The 20046-nt window shown below is 35.8% G+C and overlaps 1 protein-coding gene across 1 annotated transcript in view; it reads left to right on the forward strand.

Annotated features, from left to right (window-relative positions):
• Positions 1 to 20046, forward strand: part of LOC132123784 (phosphatidylinositol 5-phosphate 4-kinase type-2 alpha-like) — a 41540-nt gene that overhangs the window by 1231 nt on the left and 20263 nt on the right. The gene's annotated exons all lie outside the window — the stretch shown is intronic.

Raw genomic sequence — 20046 nt, forward strand, 5'->3', positions numbered from 1 at the left:
AATATCATTTGTAAGTTCTTTGTGTCCTTTTATGTGCATGCTAAGAGGTTGCAAAATAATATCTGTGTGAGTAGTATGGAGTTGTGGGTGAGTAATCATTTCCTGTTGGAAGTTTTGGTTGCAAGATGATAAGCTGAGAGGTTTGCTGAAGCAAGACTCCTCCCTCTCTAGACTGACTACTGACTGTTATTGCTTGCACCTAGGGATGGGACGATAACCGGTTTTATTGATAACCGTGATAAAATGTGCTGAAGGTTAGTAATATCGTTTAAAAATGAATTATCATTAAAACCGTGTTTGATTATCGCGGTTTTAATAACTCACTATTAAATCATGTCCAGCCAGCAACAGTCTGACGCAAGCGCAGCGCACAATGTTTTTTTTGTTTTTTTTCGAGAAGGAATGGCGAAAGTCAGTGACTTTTCTATGCTTTTCTATGCTTCTACACTTTTTATTGTAAGGAAGGAAATGCCACAGAATTTAATCTTTCTTTAAATTAAGTGCATAGAGTTGCTTGTTTTATTAGTTGTTTGTTGATTATTAAATATAAAACTTGCTGAAATGTTTTCAGTGTGAGCATCAACTATTTTTGAACACTTTCATCTCGTTTCAACAAAACCGTGATAATATTGATAATCGTGATAATTTTAGTCACTATAATCGTGATATTAAATTTTCATACCGTCCCATCCCTACTTGCACCATTATCTGTCTTTGGAGAGGAAAGCATTATTGATGTGTTTCTCCTATAGGCCTACACATTTCATTTGGGAGTGGTTCATAATCATGTACTTGTTTGTCTGTTTGACTGTGTTTTGAGATGAAGAATGGCAGTATTTGCTTTACAGATAACAAAATAATTCAGATTTAGATGCCTTTATGTGTCCATTTATGTTTGGTGTTACAGTCTTCACCTCCAGCTGTTTGTTAGACGTTTCTCTATGAATTAACTGTCAGACCAATCATACAGCATTCCTTTAGTGTTCTACATTAAAGGTTCTAAAAATGTAAAACTTTGGAACGGTTTCAGTGTCTTTTTTTTCTCTACGCTGTCTGGTGACATTTTCCAAATTGTAGCTGTTTAAGTTGTCTTAGACATTAAAGTTTTGTTATTTTCCTGTCACACATACAGTCCTTAACTGTCATTTTTCTGATTAATTTTATTCACAGTCGATAAATGTAGCCTACATGGATGATTGACATTTAAGAAAATGTTCCAGTAGAAAAGGCATGAAAATAATATAGTTATTTGTATTGTACTCATTGCCTTTTGTGAAAACACATCCTCATTGTCATCATAATTTTAAAAACACTCTGAACATTTATGAAAAGATATCCAAAAATGTTCACAAGCATATTTGTGTTAATAATCATATTGATATTAGTAATTTGTTCCATTTATTCATATGGGTTAATGTTGGAATTTATGTGTGTATACACTTTTTCTTGGATTTTCTTTTTCTGGAAAATCTTAATGCTTCGTAAAAAAAAAGCGATGTGTATATATATATATATATATATATATATATATATATACTTTTTTTTTCCTTCACATTATTAACCTTTATTTCACACTGCTCTGTCTTTTCTCCTGTAAATGTGCTGATCATTTCCTGCTTCTGTGAAGCCTCTCCCTCATAAATACATGACAGACTCTGATTGGTTAGCTAGTCCAGTGGGTTGTGATTGGCTAAACTGCCTCTAGTGTGTGTCTAAATGTCCCAGCCCTCACCTCAGCAGCATTTGCTCCAGTTGTATTCATCTCTATATTGATTATCAATTTGAGCCCAATTGAGACAGAGATATTAGTAAGGAGGATCACGCAGAATCTGTTAAAGCATGGCTCTTTATGGTATGTTTTTTTTGTTTGTTGTTGTCTCATACTTTTAGATGCACTGTTATTTGTAAATGTTACTGCTTCTGTTAGCTTTTAATGTACGGTTTTATCTTGATTTAAAGCTTTATTACAGTACAGCAACCGGGCACGCATCTAGGGCTGCAACTAACAATTATTTTGATAATCGATTAATCTGTCGATTATTTTTTACGATTAATCGATTATTCGGTTTATGTACTTATATTTTAGTTTTTTCCATTTTTTTCCCCCAAGTAAATTATTAATAAGGGTCTTTATCATTCAGCATAGATTTTTAAGAGATTTAACCATTTTGCATTGACATATCCTCATCAAAAATATACCTGGAGTTGTTTTATTATGTGTTAGTAATCCTTTTGTTGAAAAAACACTGACCCATACTCTAGCAAATTTCACAAGGAGATTTCAAATAATGTTTTCACCATGGCAGTCCTTAGAGCTCCTAAAGTAGTTTAACATCCCGAACAAAGCTTAAGGAATCTTTCAGAACATATTTTCACGAAGAATAAGGATAAAACAGAATAAGATTGCAGTGCGTTGTATTTTATTATTTACTGGGAAACAGCTTTATAGCTTATGCTGTGAAATTGTAAACAATCCTTCGAATAAAGTGCCAATGGCATGAAACCTGAATGGAACTCACAATTTAAAGTAAAATCCATCAGAAGGTTGTCCAAGAAAAAAAAATCGGACACACACACAAAAAACCTGCTGTGTGAAAAAGAGCAGTGAATACTTAGAAAAAAAAGTGCATTTCAAATATCTTTAAACATTTACCTATCTCATTCAGTCATAATTAGGCTGGACGACTGAAATTATGAACTGGTAAACGACAAACTGATCACAGAACATGTTTGTAAAGCTTTAAATGTTAACTGTTAAAAAGCAATGTTATCAGCTTTTACGACTAAACATTTGCAAACAACATTGTACTGGAGAATCTGCACAAATAAAAGTCTTAGGGGCCGTTCACATATCGCGCCTAAAAACGCGTGGAAAATGCTAGGCGCACCGCTTTCTCCTCCTTTCCAAAGCGCTCGGGCAGAAGCGCTCCTGAGGCGACACGTTCTCTCCTTGAAGACGCGGAAATTTCAGCAAAGGATAAATGGATTTGCAGCTCTAAAAATCGCTTGCAGTAGCTCTGCTACTAAATTTATTTCAAAATGGAAATCCATATACAGCTATGATCAGCTGTTCCTTCATCTTGGCTGAGCTTTAAACGTTGTTACGGGAAAGGATGAAGCTGATTATTTAGTTCTTGTCACATGATCCGCGGTGCGCTTGCCGCATTCTGAAAAGTTGAAATGTTTTTAACTCGATGCGATGCGGACACGCCTGGAAAAACGGGCGCGTTGCGACCGCGTCGCTTCCATTATGAGCGAGCATACTGCGCGCCTACATTGGAAATAACGAACAGGAGCGCGCAAAAGACGCGATATGTGAACGGCCCCTTAAACAGTTCAGTAGTGCAGAGTTTACAGGTTAATCTTCTTTTTTGAAGGCTCAAAGTTAAGTACTCCCACATCCCGCTGAATGCTGCAGAGACGCTGTTTCGGGAAGCACGTGACATAAAACGAGGCCAGCTATTGGCTATTCGCTACTTCTTCTGTTGTACTGGTACTGGAGTAAAACCTCCGGTGGCTCATTACTGCCACACTTTGGTCACCGCAGATTTGAAATATGCCCGAAATGAGCCGCTTACGGCAAATAAGTTATTTAGCAACGAATCGATGACTAAATTAGTTGACAACTATTTTAATAATCGATTTTAATCGATTAAATCGATTCGTTGTTTCAGCTCTACACGCATCCATTTATAATGCTTCTCATACCTATGTGAAAATACGTTTATAAATGGAATGGAATCAGGATTAATATATGAATAGATTTTTACATGCACCCCTATTTTTCTTCCTCTTCTCTAAAGCAGCACAGCATGGCCTCTCCCCCTTTGTTGCATGTTCCCAGGGGCGGGGTTTGTCTGCGTTTGTGATGTCACAAATCTGGGAAGTAACTCATTGTAGTCCCTACGATCTATTTATGTAGGCATTAAACTGAGAGAATTTTTTTAAGACAGTATCTCCATTTCCATTGAACTTTCAGTGCCACAACTTTGCAGATATTGTTTATGCTCAAACAGTAACATTACACACTACCTAACGTTAAGTGAAATCGTAATAAACCACCTCTTTAAAAACAGATGTAAATTATAAACCTTCGTGACAATGCAGCAGTGGCCCAATCGGGCAAGTGACAAATCATTCAACTGTCCCGAGCGTCTTTCACACAGGCCATCGGGGAGTCCTTATTGTCGAGCCTTGACAAGGGTTAGAAATTTAAAACTCTTTAAAAATAAAAAAGAAGAAATTAAACATGAATAAATGAATCATTCAAAATAAGTTTATTTTAGAAAGTATATTTTTCATTTCATGCCATCTGGTGTTAATTTCGTCACCTATTTTAATTTAGTCTTAGTCTTGTGCCGAATGTCCTTGTTAGTTATAGTCATATTTAGTCATTCACATATCTTTTTTTGTTAATCAAGTTTTAGTCGACTAAAAGTCTCATCATTTTAGTTTAGTTTTAGTCAAAAGAAAACTCAAGGTATCTTAGTCAATTTTAGTCGAATAAAAGTCTTTTAATTTAAGTCTAGTTTTAGTCGAAAATTTTTAGTCTTTTTTAAAAATAACACATTATTACTGAGATTATTACTGATAAACATTTCATTAAAAAAAAAGTCTTTCACATATCTCAAACATTGGTTAAATGTCATAATTACATGACAAAATACACTTGTTGAATGATTTTTGTTGAATGCAAATGTTATTTCAATTTCAGATTTAGGAGACACATTCACAAATGATTAACCTGATCACTTTTTTTACTTTATTGATACTGCTTTTAATCGTAATGCAAAGACAGGTCATCAAGACATAAGCTGTCATGTACAATAAAAGAGCCTGCGCAGCGACAGGAAATATAATTTAACACGCAAAGCCTGCCTAGACTGTGGACTTGCGCTCAGGATTTTTATTTTTTATTTTATTTTATTTTTTGAGCAGTGTGTGGATGAATTCTTTCTACGCTCACACTTTTTTATTTCTTGATAACAGACCTCTGCTAACTATAACACATAAATATCTAGCTTCTACCTTCGACCTAGCAAGTCGTCATCGCTCGTCACTCGTGTTCGCTTTGGGTGTTGTGTGTTCAGCAGTTTCGTGTTGCAGCCACAGGAGTATGAGACCTGTAACTTGAGCCACAGCATGAAGCCGCGAACTCATTCTGAATATTTTAAAGGCGTAACAGCTGATGAAAAAGCAGAGATTATTGTAGACGAAAATGAAGAAAGATTTTATCTTAGTTTTTATTTTATACAAAACATTTTCGTCTCCTCTTTTTTCGTCAACAATAATGCATGGTAATTTAGTCTTAGTCAGCGTTTTTGGACAGTGGTGCAGTCTTGTCATCGTCTCGTCTTAGTCATGAAAAAAAGGTCGTTGAGGAACATATTTAGTCTAGTCTCGTCTGATGAAATTAACACTAATGCCATCTTTAATCTTGTTTTACATAAAAATATTAAACAACAGCCATTTTTAAGGTTGTTTTGCATGCTAAACATCAACAGAGAGTTGTGGTGCTTTGTGCCAAGGGTCAAAGTGGAGTTCAGGTCTTGGTCTTGTAGAGCTGGAATGGAATTGGAAAGAGGGGGAGGCTAAAAAAATCATAATAGAGAAGTGGTGAAGAGATCCTTCTTGATCTTTGACAGCCCCATCAATTAAATACACTAACCGCCACTTACTGGATTTAAGCAGCACTGCTACATTCTGTAGGCTGCAAGTGGATATTTAGTGTTGGATATTTTAGATATCAAGCAACTTTGACAGCATGTGGTTAAGTAAGTTGAGGTTTGAGTAGTAGGGTTGGGTATCGATTGGGTTTTATTCTATACCGGTGCCATTTCGATACTTTTAAAACAGTACCAGTGCCTAAACGGGGCCAGAACCGATACTTCTATAAAAATAAATACATTTAAAAAAGCCTAAAAAGGATAACATTAAAGAACATTAAAAATATTTTAAATAAATCCATAGCATTCACACGCTCCTTGGATGCTCTCATTTCCCAAGCCTCCTTTTCTCTAAGGCTAATAAATGTATTTCACGATCTATGTCATTATTTAATACAAAACCACACATAATGTTTCTACTGTTTCTCTGTCAATCACTCTGATATTTAGTTAAAATGAGTGCTGTCTGTCGCTGTCTTTAATCAGTTCATACAGTGAATGACTGTATGGTCAATCTTTATAAAGTAGCAACAATGTTGTTTGCAAAAAGAATCTTAGGCACATTAGTATTTTCATGCCAAAAAAGTGTTTTAATCCAGTTATTTATATCTTTTGCTGTAGTGTGTCAGTAGGAAATATCAGTTTACATTTCCAAACATTTATTTTGCTATTAATTTTAATAATAATCTAGTGAGATTGTTGAATGCACAAGCAGTCTGACAACAGACTGCCTTAAACTAAGACTTTTGCACAGTAGTGTATGTATAAAGTATGTACAGTTAGATTAAGTATATTTAAATAAGTGTAATTAAAGTATGTGTTCATATGTGTTAAGGGCTCTATTGTCGCTGGAGGAAACAGCTGTGGTGTGATACGTGGTGAACGCAGCGGAAACTTTACAGTAGATGAGAAACCGATTGCTCCCTCGTGACCTTTTGTAAACTACGTTTATGACAAAGAACTGCACAGATATTAGGGATGCACCGATCATGATTTTTCATGGCCGATTCCGATACCGTTTTTTTTTTTTTTCTCTTTAAGCAACAAACAAGAAAGAAGGAAAGTGTGCATAAACAAGATGTTTATTTGGTATTTAATAGGCCAAACTGGCTTTTGGCTATTGAAAACAATAACTGCAACCATCTGAAATTAACAGCAGTAACTGCACAGTAATTAGCCTACATTCAATACAAACATAGATGGTACAGACATTAGCTTTTGTTTTTGAATTGGGTTGAAACTACAGAGAACTGGCCTTAAATTTAAAGATTAACTGTAACCATGTGAAATTAAAGGCAATAACTGCATTGTTTTAAAGTCCAAACAACACAATCAACACACATTCAATAAGATGTTTCTTAATCAGCATTCAGTATTTTAGTTTTTAAATTTGGTTTTAAATAAAAAAAAAGGTCTTTACCAGTGAGACTAAATAAAAGTATGCTATATAAATAGATGATTCCAAAATGTTAAAATCAAACAATGTTGGTGCGAATAAAACAAAGATGCAAAGTGTTTTCATTTATCCAATTTAAAAAAAAAAATTAGGGTAATGATTCACATCTATATTTTTTTTTAACTTGAGCCAATGAAAAATAAATAACTATTGTCTCAAGTAAAAAAATATAGATGTGAATCATTACCCCAAAAATTTTTAATTGGATGAATGAAACACTTTTTTCACAGTGTGCTACAGCAGGTGATTTTTAAATCAAATTAAGTCGATGTAATTTTAAAGTAAAATAAAAATAATAATCTTATACAGAACTGACGTTTATTTCTGGCTTTTCAAACATGTATGCAAGTACTAATTTTCCATAAAAAAAAAAAAAAAAGTTGTGTCTCAGTTTAGTCAGTTTCGTTTCTCATCCAACACGTGATAAGTTGATCTGAACATCTCTTCACGGTCTACTCGTGTTCAGGGTGCGGACAGGTACAGTATATGCTCTCGCAGCTTTAGTATGCAGTGCACAGAAAAGGGACTCTTATTTGTGCGCCAGTACACCAACGGCTGATCGCTTCCTGCTATCTGTGCCTCAGACATGAAGCCCTGCATTTCCAGAGCTGAACGGCTGCCCGTGTCTTACGCACAGATTTCGAAATACTTCCACACAAATGACATAGCGAACGATTACAATGAAGTCGGCTGAAAAAAGACCAAAAACCGGCCGATTGCCGATCGCGTATTTTAAGCAAAAACCAGCCGGTTCTGATTTATGGCCGGTCAACCGGTGCATCCCTAACAGATATTCTAACAATCTATTGATAAACACACACCTTGTGTCCCGTTTCTGTTCGAGTCCGCTTGCGCTGCTCCGCCGCGGTCTGCGGATTGAAGAGCGCACTGAAATGCGGGAGGAGACCGGTCTGCTGCTGCTTTCATATGAAATTTAAGGGGACTGACTCTGAGGCGATCACAAATTTGTGTACAGTTTATGAAGCTAAATGCCATAGCCCCACTAAAAAAGCTCAGCGACGCCCCTGCCTTTTGTGTACATTTCGGAGAACCAGGACAAATATTTAAATCGATCGCTCAGGCATTTAAGCGGCACTGAAATGAGGCACCGAAATTTGCGTTCTGATTCGGTTCGGTGCATACCGGTTCCATAGGTATGACACCGGGTTTCGGTACCCAACCCTATTGAGTAGTTGGTGCAGCTCGCTGTGGTGCTTCCACTGCTAATGAATCATGCTTGCAGCTGAAGGTCCTCACTGAGCTAAGGCTACCAAACAGAAAAGCAGCAGCTCTTGACCAATGAGGACCACAATGCTTGAATTTGATTAGCAAACCAGTGAATGGGGAATATAATGTAATCTTATTCTGTCTCGTATCAAGTAGCACCTCAGCTTTTGTGTTCTCAAGCTATCTGTTTTTGTGCATCTACTAAAGACTAATTTGTAAATGCATTGAGATTGATATGAGAATTAATGCTAATTCAGTTTAGATGATTATGAAACCAAACACTCCGGGAAGTGGTTGTTTTAGTCACTCGTGACCGTTTCTCTACCCTCTGCTTTCTGCCTACTCTGTACAGGTCTTTACTATCTCATAATCTTTTTATCTCTTACTTTTCTCTTTGTTAAGCCCTCCATGCTTCCCAGACTCTCTCGCCCTGACCAAGAGTTGCTCTGTCTGTGTCTGGATTGCATAAGGAATTTCTAAGATACACAAGCTACAGCAGTTGATCTGTGGCACTGGGAAAATAGACACACTATATTATTTTTAAACCGCCTAAGGCAAATGCTGATGATCTTCAAAGTCTTTACATTTCAGTCATAATACTTTGATTAGCAGTACATCTGTAGATCATTTTCACATGCTCTTCTAAATAAAATGCATTACTGGTGAAGTGCATGTGGGATGCTATTTGCCATTTACTTTGTTGTAGGCGTATAAAGTTCTACAAAGAAAATTATTAATCACAATGCCACTTCTTATCTGTGTAGCCATTTCAGTCAATACTAGTTAATCCCTAGACACACTGCAAGATTTTTGTCGGTCCCAGATGAAAGATTGGCATTGTGAAACAATCATTTTCGGACAGTGTCATTAATTCAGCATGATCATCACACAGTGTGTTTGCTGCTACGACCCACTTACTGACCAACCAATAAACAATATATAATGTGAAATTAACGCGACAGTGCTAAAATATTAAACTGCTTACCTCAAGGTCTTATCCCTTCCTCTATTTTTCAGCACACGTAAAAAACTACAACTGCCAAACTGTGATTCATCATGCTCTTTTTGTTTACCACTAATGCATACTACTGACGTTGTATTTTTCTATAGTAACATGCGTCGTAGCCTACAAGTCAATAGGTGTCATCATCATACAGTCTGCATTTATGTGTTACCCAAGTTTATCAGATCCATGTCACACACTGTGATTTGCAGTGATCTTATAGGATTGCTAAAATTGTGCTGTGTGTAGATGGCTTAAGGCATGATAAATCAAAACTAACTGCATTGATAGTCATTTCATTCATAGGCACTTCATTTTCTTCTTTATTTGCAAGGCTTGCGTCAATGATGTCTACACAAATTCAGCATGGCTAAGTTTGTTTTTCAAATGAGGGCAGTACAGGTGAATGACCTGTGTAACGGCTTTAGCTCAACCTTGAGTAGTCAAAGATCAACATGTACCTTTTTATCACACACATCCGCACTGCTATCATTAAAACAAACTTATAGATTGCGGGTGATGGCTCTGCATTTGACCTATTATTGTATAGAATTACTAGTAAATAAAGATATGAGTAGTGTTGTCACGGTACCAAAATTTCAGTATTCGGTACCGATACCAGTGAAAGTCCACGGTTCTCGGTACCAATTTCGGTACCAAAGCAAAACACAAAAATATGCTAATTAAAAAACAAACTTTTTATCACTAAAAATAAAACCAATGCCATTCTTTATACTTATTTACAATTGTGTTTAAAGTTTTTCTACAAGTTATATAATTATGAAAAACAGTAAACAAGTTTCACCCAAATTTAATTTGTCTTTTAATTTATGAAATTTAAACACATTTTATTTTTGGTAAATAAAGGTGATTTGCTATTAAAATTAAAACATGGAAGAAATATTGTGATTTATTTCTTTAAAAAATAAAGTTTTATAAAAAAAATTCAACAGTAGTAGCAGTATCACATACATTTTACTAAATAATAGTAATATTTCTAGCACAATGCCTTTATGTAAAAATTAACTTTTAGGCCTAATGAATGCATATTTGTCATTTTAACTGAACTTAAGACTGGTGGTGATGCTTAAGATATTTTTGGTCATTGAGGGTTTCTGTAAAAAAAATAGTAATAGATCATATTATTATTAAAAGATAATACTACTACTAATTCTACTATCATACTAATGTTTATACAATGCACTATGAATTGATGAGCTGCTGGATTCATGAATATTAATCACGTTGTCTGGTGTTCGGTCAAAATGATTTGCTGAAATCAAAACAGGGACGGTAAGAGATCAGCGCCAGCCAATGAAATTGCCATTTGCGCATTATCTCCGCCCACTACCGGAGAAACCGGTATGTCTTCTGCTTGTTCGAAAATGAATATGAATAATTCTAAATGAACTCCATTATTTTGACAGGAGAAGACAACAAAGAATAGTTTACATATAGCATGTCGATTCATAGTGGTAAGACTCTCGCTCTCTCTCTCTTTGCATGTGTGAGAAACAGCGCTATCAGTAAAGCGACGGTGAGTCGTGCTCCTTCACAAAGAGTTTACAGAGCAACAATTACAGGTGCGCTGTGCATCCATTGAGATGAACTGAAAAGTTCAGATCGCTTGATGGAGAGAGAACTCTGAAGCTCAGATGCTGAAATTAATGCAAGCGTCGTGCGCTTCGGTCTATGTAGTAAACAAACCCGCACGCCTCTGCGTAGACGCGTAGAACACGGATTCATATTTCAAACAACTTTTGCGGCTTAACATTTACAGATACTGGTCCATATGGAGATTTGATTTGATTAATTTATCCTAACCTTGATAAATTCCATGACTGTCCATATTAAAATGTAAGTTTCATTTTCATGACTGGATTTTGAGATTCCGTCCTCGTTTTCTGCTTCACGGAAATCATAGCGCTGAACCGGGGTTGAAAGGGACCTCGGTACTACAGGTACTTAAAGAAACCTGGTACCGTCACATTTAAAAAATTTTAGTACCGACTTGGTACCGAAGTACCGGGTCTTTTGACAACACTAGATATGAGCAGTGTTGGGAAGGTTACTTTGGAAATGTAATAGGTTACAGATTACAAGTTACCCTATTTAAAATGTAATAGTAGTGTAACTTTTTTAATTACTTTAATAAAGTAATGTAACTAATTACTTTTGAGTACATTTTGATTACTTTTATAAATTTCTAATGAATGTTAATTTGCAACTGTAAATCATCTTCAACCATTTTACACCATGCAGGTTTAACCTTAAAGTAGTGCTCAATACTGTCAGACTTTCACCATCCTTCATCACTTAAATTAAGATGATCACATTTGAACACATCCACCACACAATCAGACTTTACTTTTTTAGAGATTGATCTGAAGTTCAAAGCAGATTTAAAATCAAAAGAAATAGTTTATAGATACTGTTTTTGAAACCAAATCTTTGCATAACTACAGGCATCTAACTGCATCTAACAATGGTTTGGGGAAAAATAGTTAATAAAAAAATAAAAGCATATACATCAACTCAAATACGGTTATCTAATAAGCATGTGTCCTATTTTGTGTACTAAACTCCTGAAACATTGGTGTCTTTTTGAAACACTGCTGTCTCTTTGTATATGATATGATGATAGTTTCTCAAAATAAGTAAAAAATGCTCATGAAGTGACTGTTCTAGAGATTAATTTCCATGAGGGGCGGACTGGGAAAAAAAATAGGCTGGGAAATCTCACACTCATACACCCACAACCCATTCTGATACATGGACATGAACCCTATTTTTTTTTTGGACCTGACATCAAAAATATTTGAATCCTTAGGTTGGGGGACTTGCAACGTAATTAAGAGGTTCTCCCTGAACAATCGGGTGTGAACTGCACCTTCACTTCCATTATCCACCCATCTCTCTCATGACTTTAATACTGAAGATTTTTATTTGACTTTTACCATGTTTTGTAAGTGCAATTTTGTTTTTTTGGCAAATGAATTACCACTTGTATTTATTTTTACTACAAATTCCATAATTAAACCACGGTTAGTGCCATACCATAGGCTATATTAATTTTCCTAAGGGTTGTGTTTTTGTATCCACTAGCTCCCCCCAAACCTATGATAAAATATGATGATTTGTCTGCTAACTTACTACTGTAACATTACAAAAGATAATAATGACGTCGTTTATACAGTATTTTGAGTGATTGCGAGCAATGTGCTGCTGCTGCTTGACTAAGTAAACAAAGACAAAACTACATTAGCATATTTACAGATGAAACTGACCTGCACCGCTTCTCTGCTCCAGCTGTGCGCTTACACAGTTCACTCCGGTCTCTCTCTCTCGCATTGATTACTCGGAGTCTGATCCAAACCGTTTATCGGAGGCGCGGAGAGCGCGCGAGCCCAACCATTGCCAGTCACGACTAACCGATTCATGATTTATTAGGGATTTAATTATCGAATGGCAGATTCGGAAATAATTGCTTTAGTATAATCGGCCTGCAATTATACAATAACAATATTAAAGTAGAAGGCCAAATCGTCTGCCAGGCCACCGGGAATAGTCCCGGTTCTCCCGATGTCCAGTAAGCGCCTGATTTCCACAGACACGCAGAACGTGCAGGATTCATTTTCAGTCTTTTTGCGGCTTAATATTCACAGACATCAGTCCATATCGGGTTTTGATTCAAGTGTACTGACCTACTTTTGATTTATTCGTCCAAAATGTGGCATATTGCGTCCGCGTTATAGGCTGAATTCCATTTTTATGACTGGATTCTACGAATGTGTTTTCCGCGTCTCGGAGATTATGGGCCATATGTCTTTTGCAATTTGGGAAAGAAATAAGCTGTATGTGGATGTGTGTAAATATTCAAATGTAATCCTCTTTGTAATCGTTACAATTTTCATAAGTAACTGTAATTTAATTACTCATTTTTTCTTGGTAACTGTAACTGATTACGGTTACATTTATTTTGTAATTAAATTACGTAACGCCGTTACATGTAACTAGTTACTCCCCAACACTGGATATGAGACATTATTGATTTAAACATGAACTAAGTTACTGTACTAAATATTTATTTTAATACAAGAACAGTGCTTTTCCAGTACAATATATAATAAATTAACTTTGTGCTTTGCAAACCGTACTCTATTAGTAATAGATTAACAACAATGTGACTACCTCTTAAAAAAAAAAAAGTTGTGTTTTGCAAAATGTAAACGTTCAGCACGAAGCCTTTCATACTCTTCAAACTGTGTTTTGTGCGTGGTACGGAGATGATGGAAGAGGTTGGTTAAGACGCTCTGCTTTACGACGATCTGCTTGCGACAAATTCTACAGATGGTCGACAATTGTTTCTCGTCTTTTTTGTCAAAACCAAACCATCTCCAGGCTAAAGAAGCTGACCCATGTCTCGCTGTTAGCTCTTCTGGCACTGGTTTTGAGGATGACTGTGTATTTTTGCTTTCTTCGCTCATTTTTGTGTTGTTCCGCTTGAAGCTAGATAACAAGTAGTGATGTGTCGTTCATGAACGAATCGTTCTTTTTGAACGAATCTTTTAGGTGAATGAATCGTTCTCGTTCACGTAATCCACTGACTCATATTTCTTATTCACTGAAGTTCCTCCCTCCACAGCAGCGCGGCGCTATTAGCAGCGCATGTGCAGCTCGGTGAACCGGGTAGCTCTGTGAACTGTTTCATCCTGTCAAAGAGTTACTCAACCTCAAGCCAATTGCCTTCGAGTATGACATGTGAGGAGCATGTGATTTGTTGAATGTAGTGAACGAATATGCCCTTCACTGAACGAGTTTCATGAGTCTGAACGAGATCTAGAGATATCATTCGTGAATGAAATGACTGAACTGGTACACATGTCGTTCGTGAACGAGTTGAATCATTTAGTACATCTCGTTCGTGAATGAAATGACTGAACTGGTACACATGTCGTTCGTGAACGAGTTGAATCATTTAGTACATCTCGTTCGTGAATGAAATGACTGAACTGGTACACATGTTGTTCGTGAATGAGTTGAATCATTTAGTACATCTCGTTCATGAATGAAATGACTGAACTGGTACACATGTCATTCGTGAAGGAGTTAAATGAACGGATACATGTCGTTCGTGAATGAAATGAACTGGTACATAGCTTATCTCGTTCATGAGCGAAATGAATGAGAGTAAACCGGGTCTGTTGGCCATTTAGCATGTCAATCTCTCAAAATGCAAGCGCAGTTATAGGTACTGTGCACATACGCTTGTTTTCATATAGCATACAGAACATAACTAGACGTTTAATCCCCGATTTATGAATGTGAATATATAATATACGAACTGTCTGACTAAACAATTAAAATGCTAATTATGCAAGAAAACCTTGTGCTTTGTTCATCCGAACAACTTAATTAGACTTTATATATTGAATGCGATTATGCACACATTTTAATAAAGCCAAATCAGTTTTGTAACAAATGAATACGTTTGTTGACCTAAGACATGACACATAAGATACTCTTTTTCACCACCTGCTGGCATATTTTGTGTAATACGAAGAAATGGTCACTGAACGAATCAGTGAACGAATCTGAACAAATCATTTTGGTGAACGAACTGAGAATGAACAAATCTCTTGAAAGAATCATAATTTCCACCACTAATAACAAGTGACTGATGAGTAACATATCGCACGGCACACTGTAATGACGTAAGACGTCAGGGGCACTGAGGCATTAAGGGCAGTTCCCCGTTTTAATAGAAATGTTTTAGTTTGTACTAAAAAAAAAAAAATTTCTAGAAGTTAAAAGAAGCCATGTTCTTATTTTGCCTTTTCTAGCAGCTTATTTTATTAATCGTACATCGGTTTTACTCTTTACGTTTTTGGATTGTTGCTTCAACCTAAAAAACGTCATAACACACAGGTAAGAACTCCGCAGTTGTATTGCAAATTAGTTGCAGCTTACTCTCGTGCAATTGAGGAACGATCGTGATTTTGTAAAAAATAAAAAATAACAAAATACATAATAATAAAATTACATTTTGAAATATATTCAAATATAAAACAGCTAGTAAAAATATTTCAAAAGTAATAGGCTAGTAAAAATATTTCAAAATCTTACTGTTTTGCTGTACTTTGGATCAAATAAATGCAGGCTTGGTGAATAGAAGGGACTTCTTAAAAAAAAAAAAAAAAAAAAAAAAAAAACCTTAACAAGCTTACTGTTCAAAAACTTCTGACTGGTAGTATAGGCTACTTTATTTTTTCTCTAATTTCTAGCTTTTAATTGGCTTAGAAATCTATAAATGCTGGACAATAACAAATAATAAGGATTTGTTTATATACTACAAACACTGTTTATCACATAATAATGCTGAATAGTTTCTATACTGTAATAAATACTATGTCAATCAGCACTGCATTGTTCATACTTTATTTATCACCTGCTGGAGATGACTTGAAGAACAAGTTATTGTCGTGATCGTATATTAATGTCTTCGTGTTTGCATAAGTTTCTGTTTTCCTGTGAGCACCACAGCATAGCTGGACGCTTTTGTCCATATTAGGAATTACCTGATATCAGCGCGAGAGCGCGCTCCGGCTTCGAGTATGAATGAAACATACACTGCATAAGAGTTTAGCGCTCTGTGATGTTCATCTCGCTGTATCCTGGGTCCGAATGAAATATCAGGTCATGCGCAAACTATCATGTCTCTTTGAGTTTGAATCTATATTTATTCACACCAGCTCTTGAAAACAAAGTGATGTCATGCCGCACGCGTCGCTGTTTCTGTGTGGAGTCAAAAGGGTCTAACTCTGTGCCACCGCATAACAAAAGATGTGTTAAAAATTAATTAGAATATATATATATCCGAGTCCTGATCGGGAGGTAACGTCACGTGATCGGATCTGGACATCCCTAAATAAACCCCTAACGTGACATTATTAAAATCGCTAAATACAATTGTTTAGAAGCTTATAGTGTGCGTTATTTTTTTCTCTTTAACTTCCTTCAGCTCTTTTCATGTTTGGGGGGTCGGATTGTACAAATTATGAAATATTCGATATCCCAATTTTGCATATCGTCTAGACAACAATTTTGATATTATCGTCTAAACGATATATATCGCCCACCTCTAAGTGCTTACATTGACAATGTGTTAGTTATAATTCTGTCATCATTCACTCACCTTTATTTTCCGAAATTTTCCTCGGTTGAACACAATAGAAATGTCCATATGAAAGTCAGTTGGGTTTAGTTTTGCTTTGGATCCCACTGACTGTTATTATATGGACAACATCAATTGAAACATTATTCAAAATATTTTTTTGTGTGTTCTACAGAAGCTAAAGAAATGAGCCTGAATAAATAATGGGATTTCTATTTTTATGTTTATTTTCCGGAAAATTTATAAATGTCAGAATATAATCTTAACCTTTGTCAGATCTTATTTTTGGTTTTGTTTTTTGACTCCTAGGCTCATGTGCAATAAATGAGTGCATTGTTTACTTCAAGAGGATGAAATACAGAAAACCCCACTAGGACCGCTGGATATGACTGCACTGCTTAGAAACAAAAAACTTTTATAAACATCTGGTAGGAGGATGAGCATTCTCTAAACTAGGCTTCCTGCACTGATGAAGTGCAAGCTTGTAAGCTCTGTAGCGGAAAACCTGATTTCGCTACCATGGAGAGAAACAGGAAGTGGTAGTGTGAAACTTGGCCGATGAGATGGTTGCATAGAGATAAGTGCTTAGTTCTTGAACAAACAAAAACAATCGCTGCAGACTTGTTAAACACCTATAACATGGCCTCAGTGTGATTGAGGTCTATAGCAGTCACTTTTAGAATTTATTTGTATTTATACAAGGATGAGGGAACAAGCCGAGGAGATCCTGTGCAGCTGCCCCTGGCTTTGTTGAAAATGTTTGGCCACTATCCCTGGATCCTCAAAGGATCTAGCATGTAGGTGGAAACTGGGACATTGGAGCATGTTGTCTACTCCACATTCTAATCTTGTACAGTGCAACATCTCTAAAACTGCTCACACTCTGTCACCGGCTCACTGAAAAGTATTTATTGGATCAAGGTTACCAGCTCTGATGGCTAACTGGTTTTTGGAAGCTAAAGATTTGTTTTAAATCCGTATCAGCACTTATTCATGTTAGATGTTTTAATTTAATAGCATAGAAATGACTTGGTAAAGTATATTTTGTTTCATTAATTTATAATAAAAGAGGGCAAATCTTAAATAGATACGTTTGATTGTGTTAAAGGGTTTGTTCAGCCTAAAATGACACTTTTGTCATCCTTTTCCCATCACTTTCCATTTTCTCATGTTGTCACAAATCTGTATGACTTACTTTCTTCTCTAGAACACAAAACAAAAAGATATTTTGAAGATTGTTGATAGCCAAACAGTGTTGGTTACCATTGATTTCCATTGTATGGACACACCGAGGTTTTCAAAATATTTTCTTTTGTTTTCATTTTCAGTTTAGCTACATTTTGCATGTTATATTTATATTTTATTTGATTTCTGGTTTATTTCAAACTATTTTTTACTTGTTTAATGTTACATAATGTCTAAATTGCACTTATTTACTAATACTTTGAATTGAATCAGTTATTTGAAATTGTAACTATAGTGTTTAAATTGTGAATATTATGAAATATAAAAAAAAAAAAAAAAGTTGATAGGAGATTAAAATTAGAGAAGTTCACCATGTTATTCACGGACCCCGGTGTCAGTTCAGATATACTGTAGGTTTAATAAAATAAGGAACATATATAGTTCCTTATTTGTCCACGTGGTATATTGTCCTTAAAAGGCATAGGCTTGGTGTCCAAAATAGTCTGTAGCTAGCTACTGAGAATGTACACATGAGCACATGGGGGATGTTTCCCTCTGTGCTCACTGTTGCTTCACCATTGCCAGTAGACAGGCTTTAGTCCTCTAGAAAGCACAGCTCATACCTCATCCTGCTCACACGTGTTTCCGCAAGTGCCTGTTGCCTCTTAAACCCCTCTCATTGCCGCTTAGCTTTAATTGCATTTCAAATAAACACTGCATTAATCCCATCCTGGAGGGGAAACACATTGGTTTTACTGTGTCACTATGCCACTGTTTTTGACATGTTATTTAGAACAAAAAGATTTTCGTACCTCTGCTTTTGATTTGTACTCTTGGGTGATTTAGTGATTTATTGTCATGTTCTCGTGGTGCTATGTTGACGCTGTAAGCAACTCTCTGTATGCTTGCATATTGTGTGAAGCAGTCCTCTGCTTGTAGCTCTCTTGATCTTTGATAAGTAGTGTTTACAACAGCCTGGCGGAGGCCCAAAGAGCAGATATGTTTCTTCTGGTCAGACAGCCCATCTTTTCTATAAAAAGGATGGACAGTTTGTGTCAGCACAAAGTAAAGAAAAACTAATTTCAGATTTAGTGATGAGTGGGAATTAACTTTCATGAAATTTGCTTCAGTTGTTCATAGTGCTGGCTTCCTCATGTGACATTTAATTCCCTTGAACAGTATATAAAAAAAATATCACATTTACAGTCCAAACAAAGCATTTTTGTAAAAATCGACCTCATTTTAAAGCCATGCTAGATTTGCTCATGCTTGTTGTTACAAATAAAAATTCACTTTTAATACCTAACGCTCAGTGTAGCTAAATTTTCTGACCACAGCTTGATAGATGAACCTAACTCACTAAGCAGTAACTACAGCATGCATTACGGCTTCCTTACACTTGCTTGTGTTAGGACTGAGGTGTTTTAAAGGGTTTCAAGTGACCTTGTTTAAAATACCTGACTTCTTTTCTCAATTTGCATTCTTGTAAAGAGCTTCAGTAATCCAAAGCCTGCTAGGATTGGTCTCTCATTGGGTGGGCAAGAACCGCACTCTTCCTTTTTTTTTTTTTTTTTTTTTTTGACAGAAATGAGTCAAGTTAAGTCAAGTCGAGCTTTATTGTCATTCCGCTACATGTGTGGACATACAGTGGAACGAAATGTTGTGCCTCACAGGACCACGGTGTTACATAAATACAGAAATACAACAAACAGACATACATACACAATTAACCTACTGACAGATTTTGACTATAAATCTACTATACAGTGTTTCCCACAGCATTATACTCTATTTGTGGCGGCCCACCACAATTAAATCAATGGGTGGGAAACCCTGCTATATATAAATGTTTACCTATACATAAACAAAAAAAAATTCAAAGTAAACAAATGCTTCAATACTGTGCAAAGAGATAGAGATGTTCCGATACTCTTTTTCTCTTCCCGATACCGATTCCGATACCTGGGCTCAGGGTATCGGCCGATACCGAGTACTGATCCGATACCTGGGTGTGTATCTGTATATACAGCTGTATATACTACTAGCCCTGTGTAAATTGCTAGAATTATTTTATGGTGTGCTTCAGACTTATCCCTTAATAAAACATCAACAAATACATTGTGAACTACTTTATTTATTACAGTATTTTTATTATCTGAAATGAATTAGACAGTAATATTATTTATTTTCTTAAGTGAAAAAGAACTTCAATTGCAGCCAAAAATCTAACACCGCAAACTAAAAAAGGTATTTTAGTTTTACAATATAACTTTATAAAAAAAACTGCAACAAATAAATCTAGGAATATAAAAAAATGATATATTAATCAGATAAT

The sequence above is a fragment of the Carassius carassius genome, chromosome 42, assembly GCF_963082965.1.
Source record: "Carassius carassius chromosome 42, fCarCar2.1, whole genome shotgun sequence".
Lineage (NCBI taxonomy): Eukaryota > Metazoa > Chordata > Actinopteri > Cypriniformes > Cyprinidae > Carassius > Carassius carassius.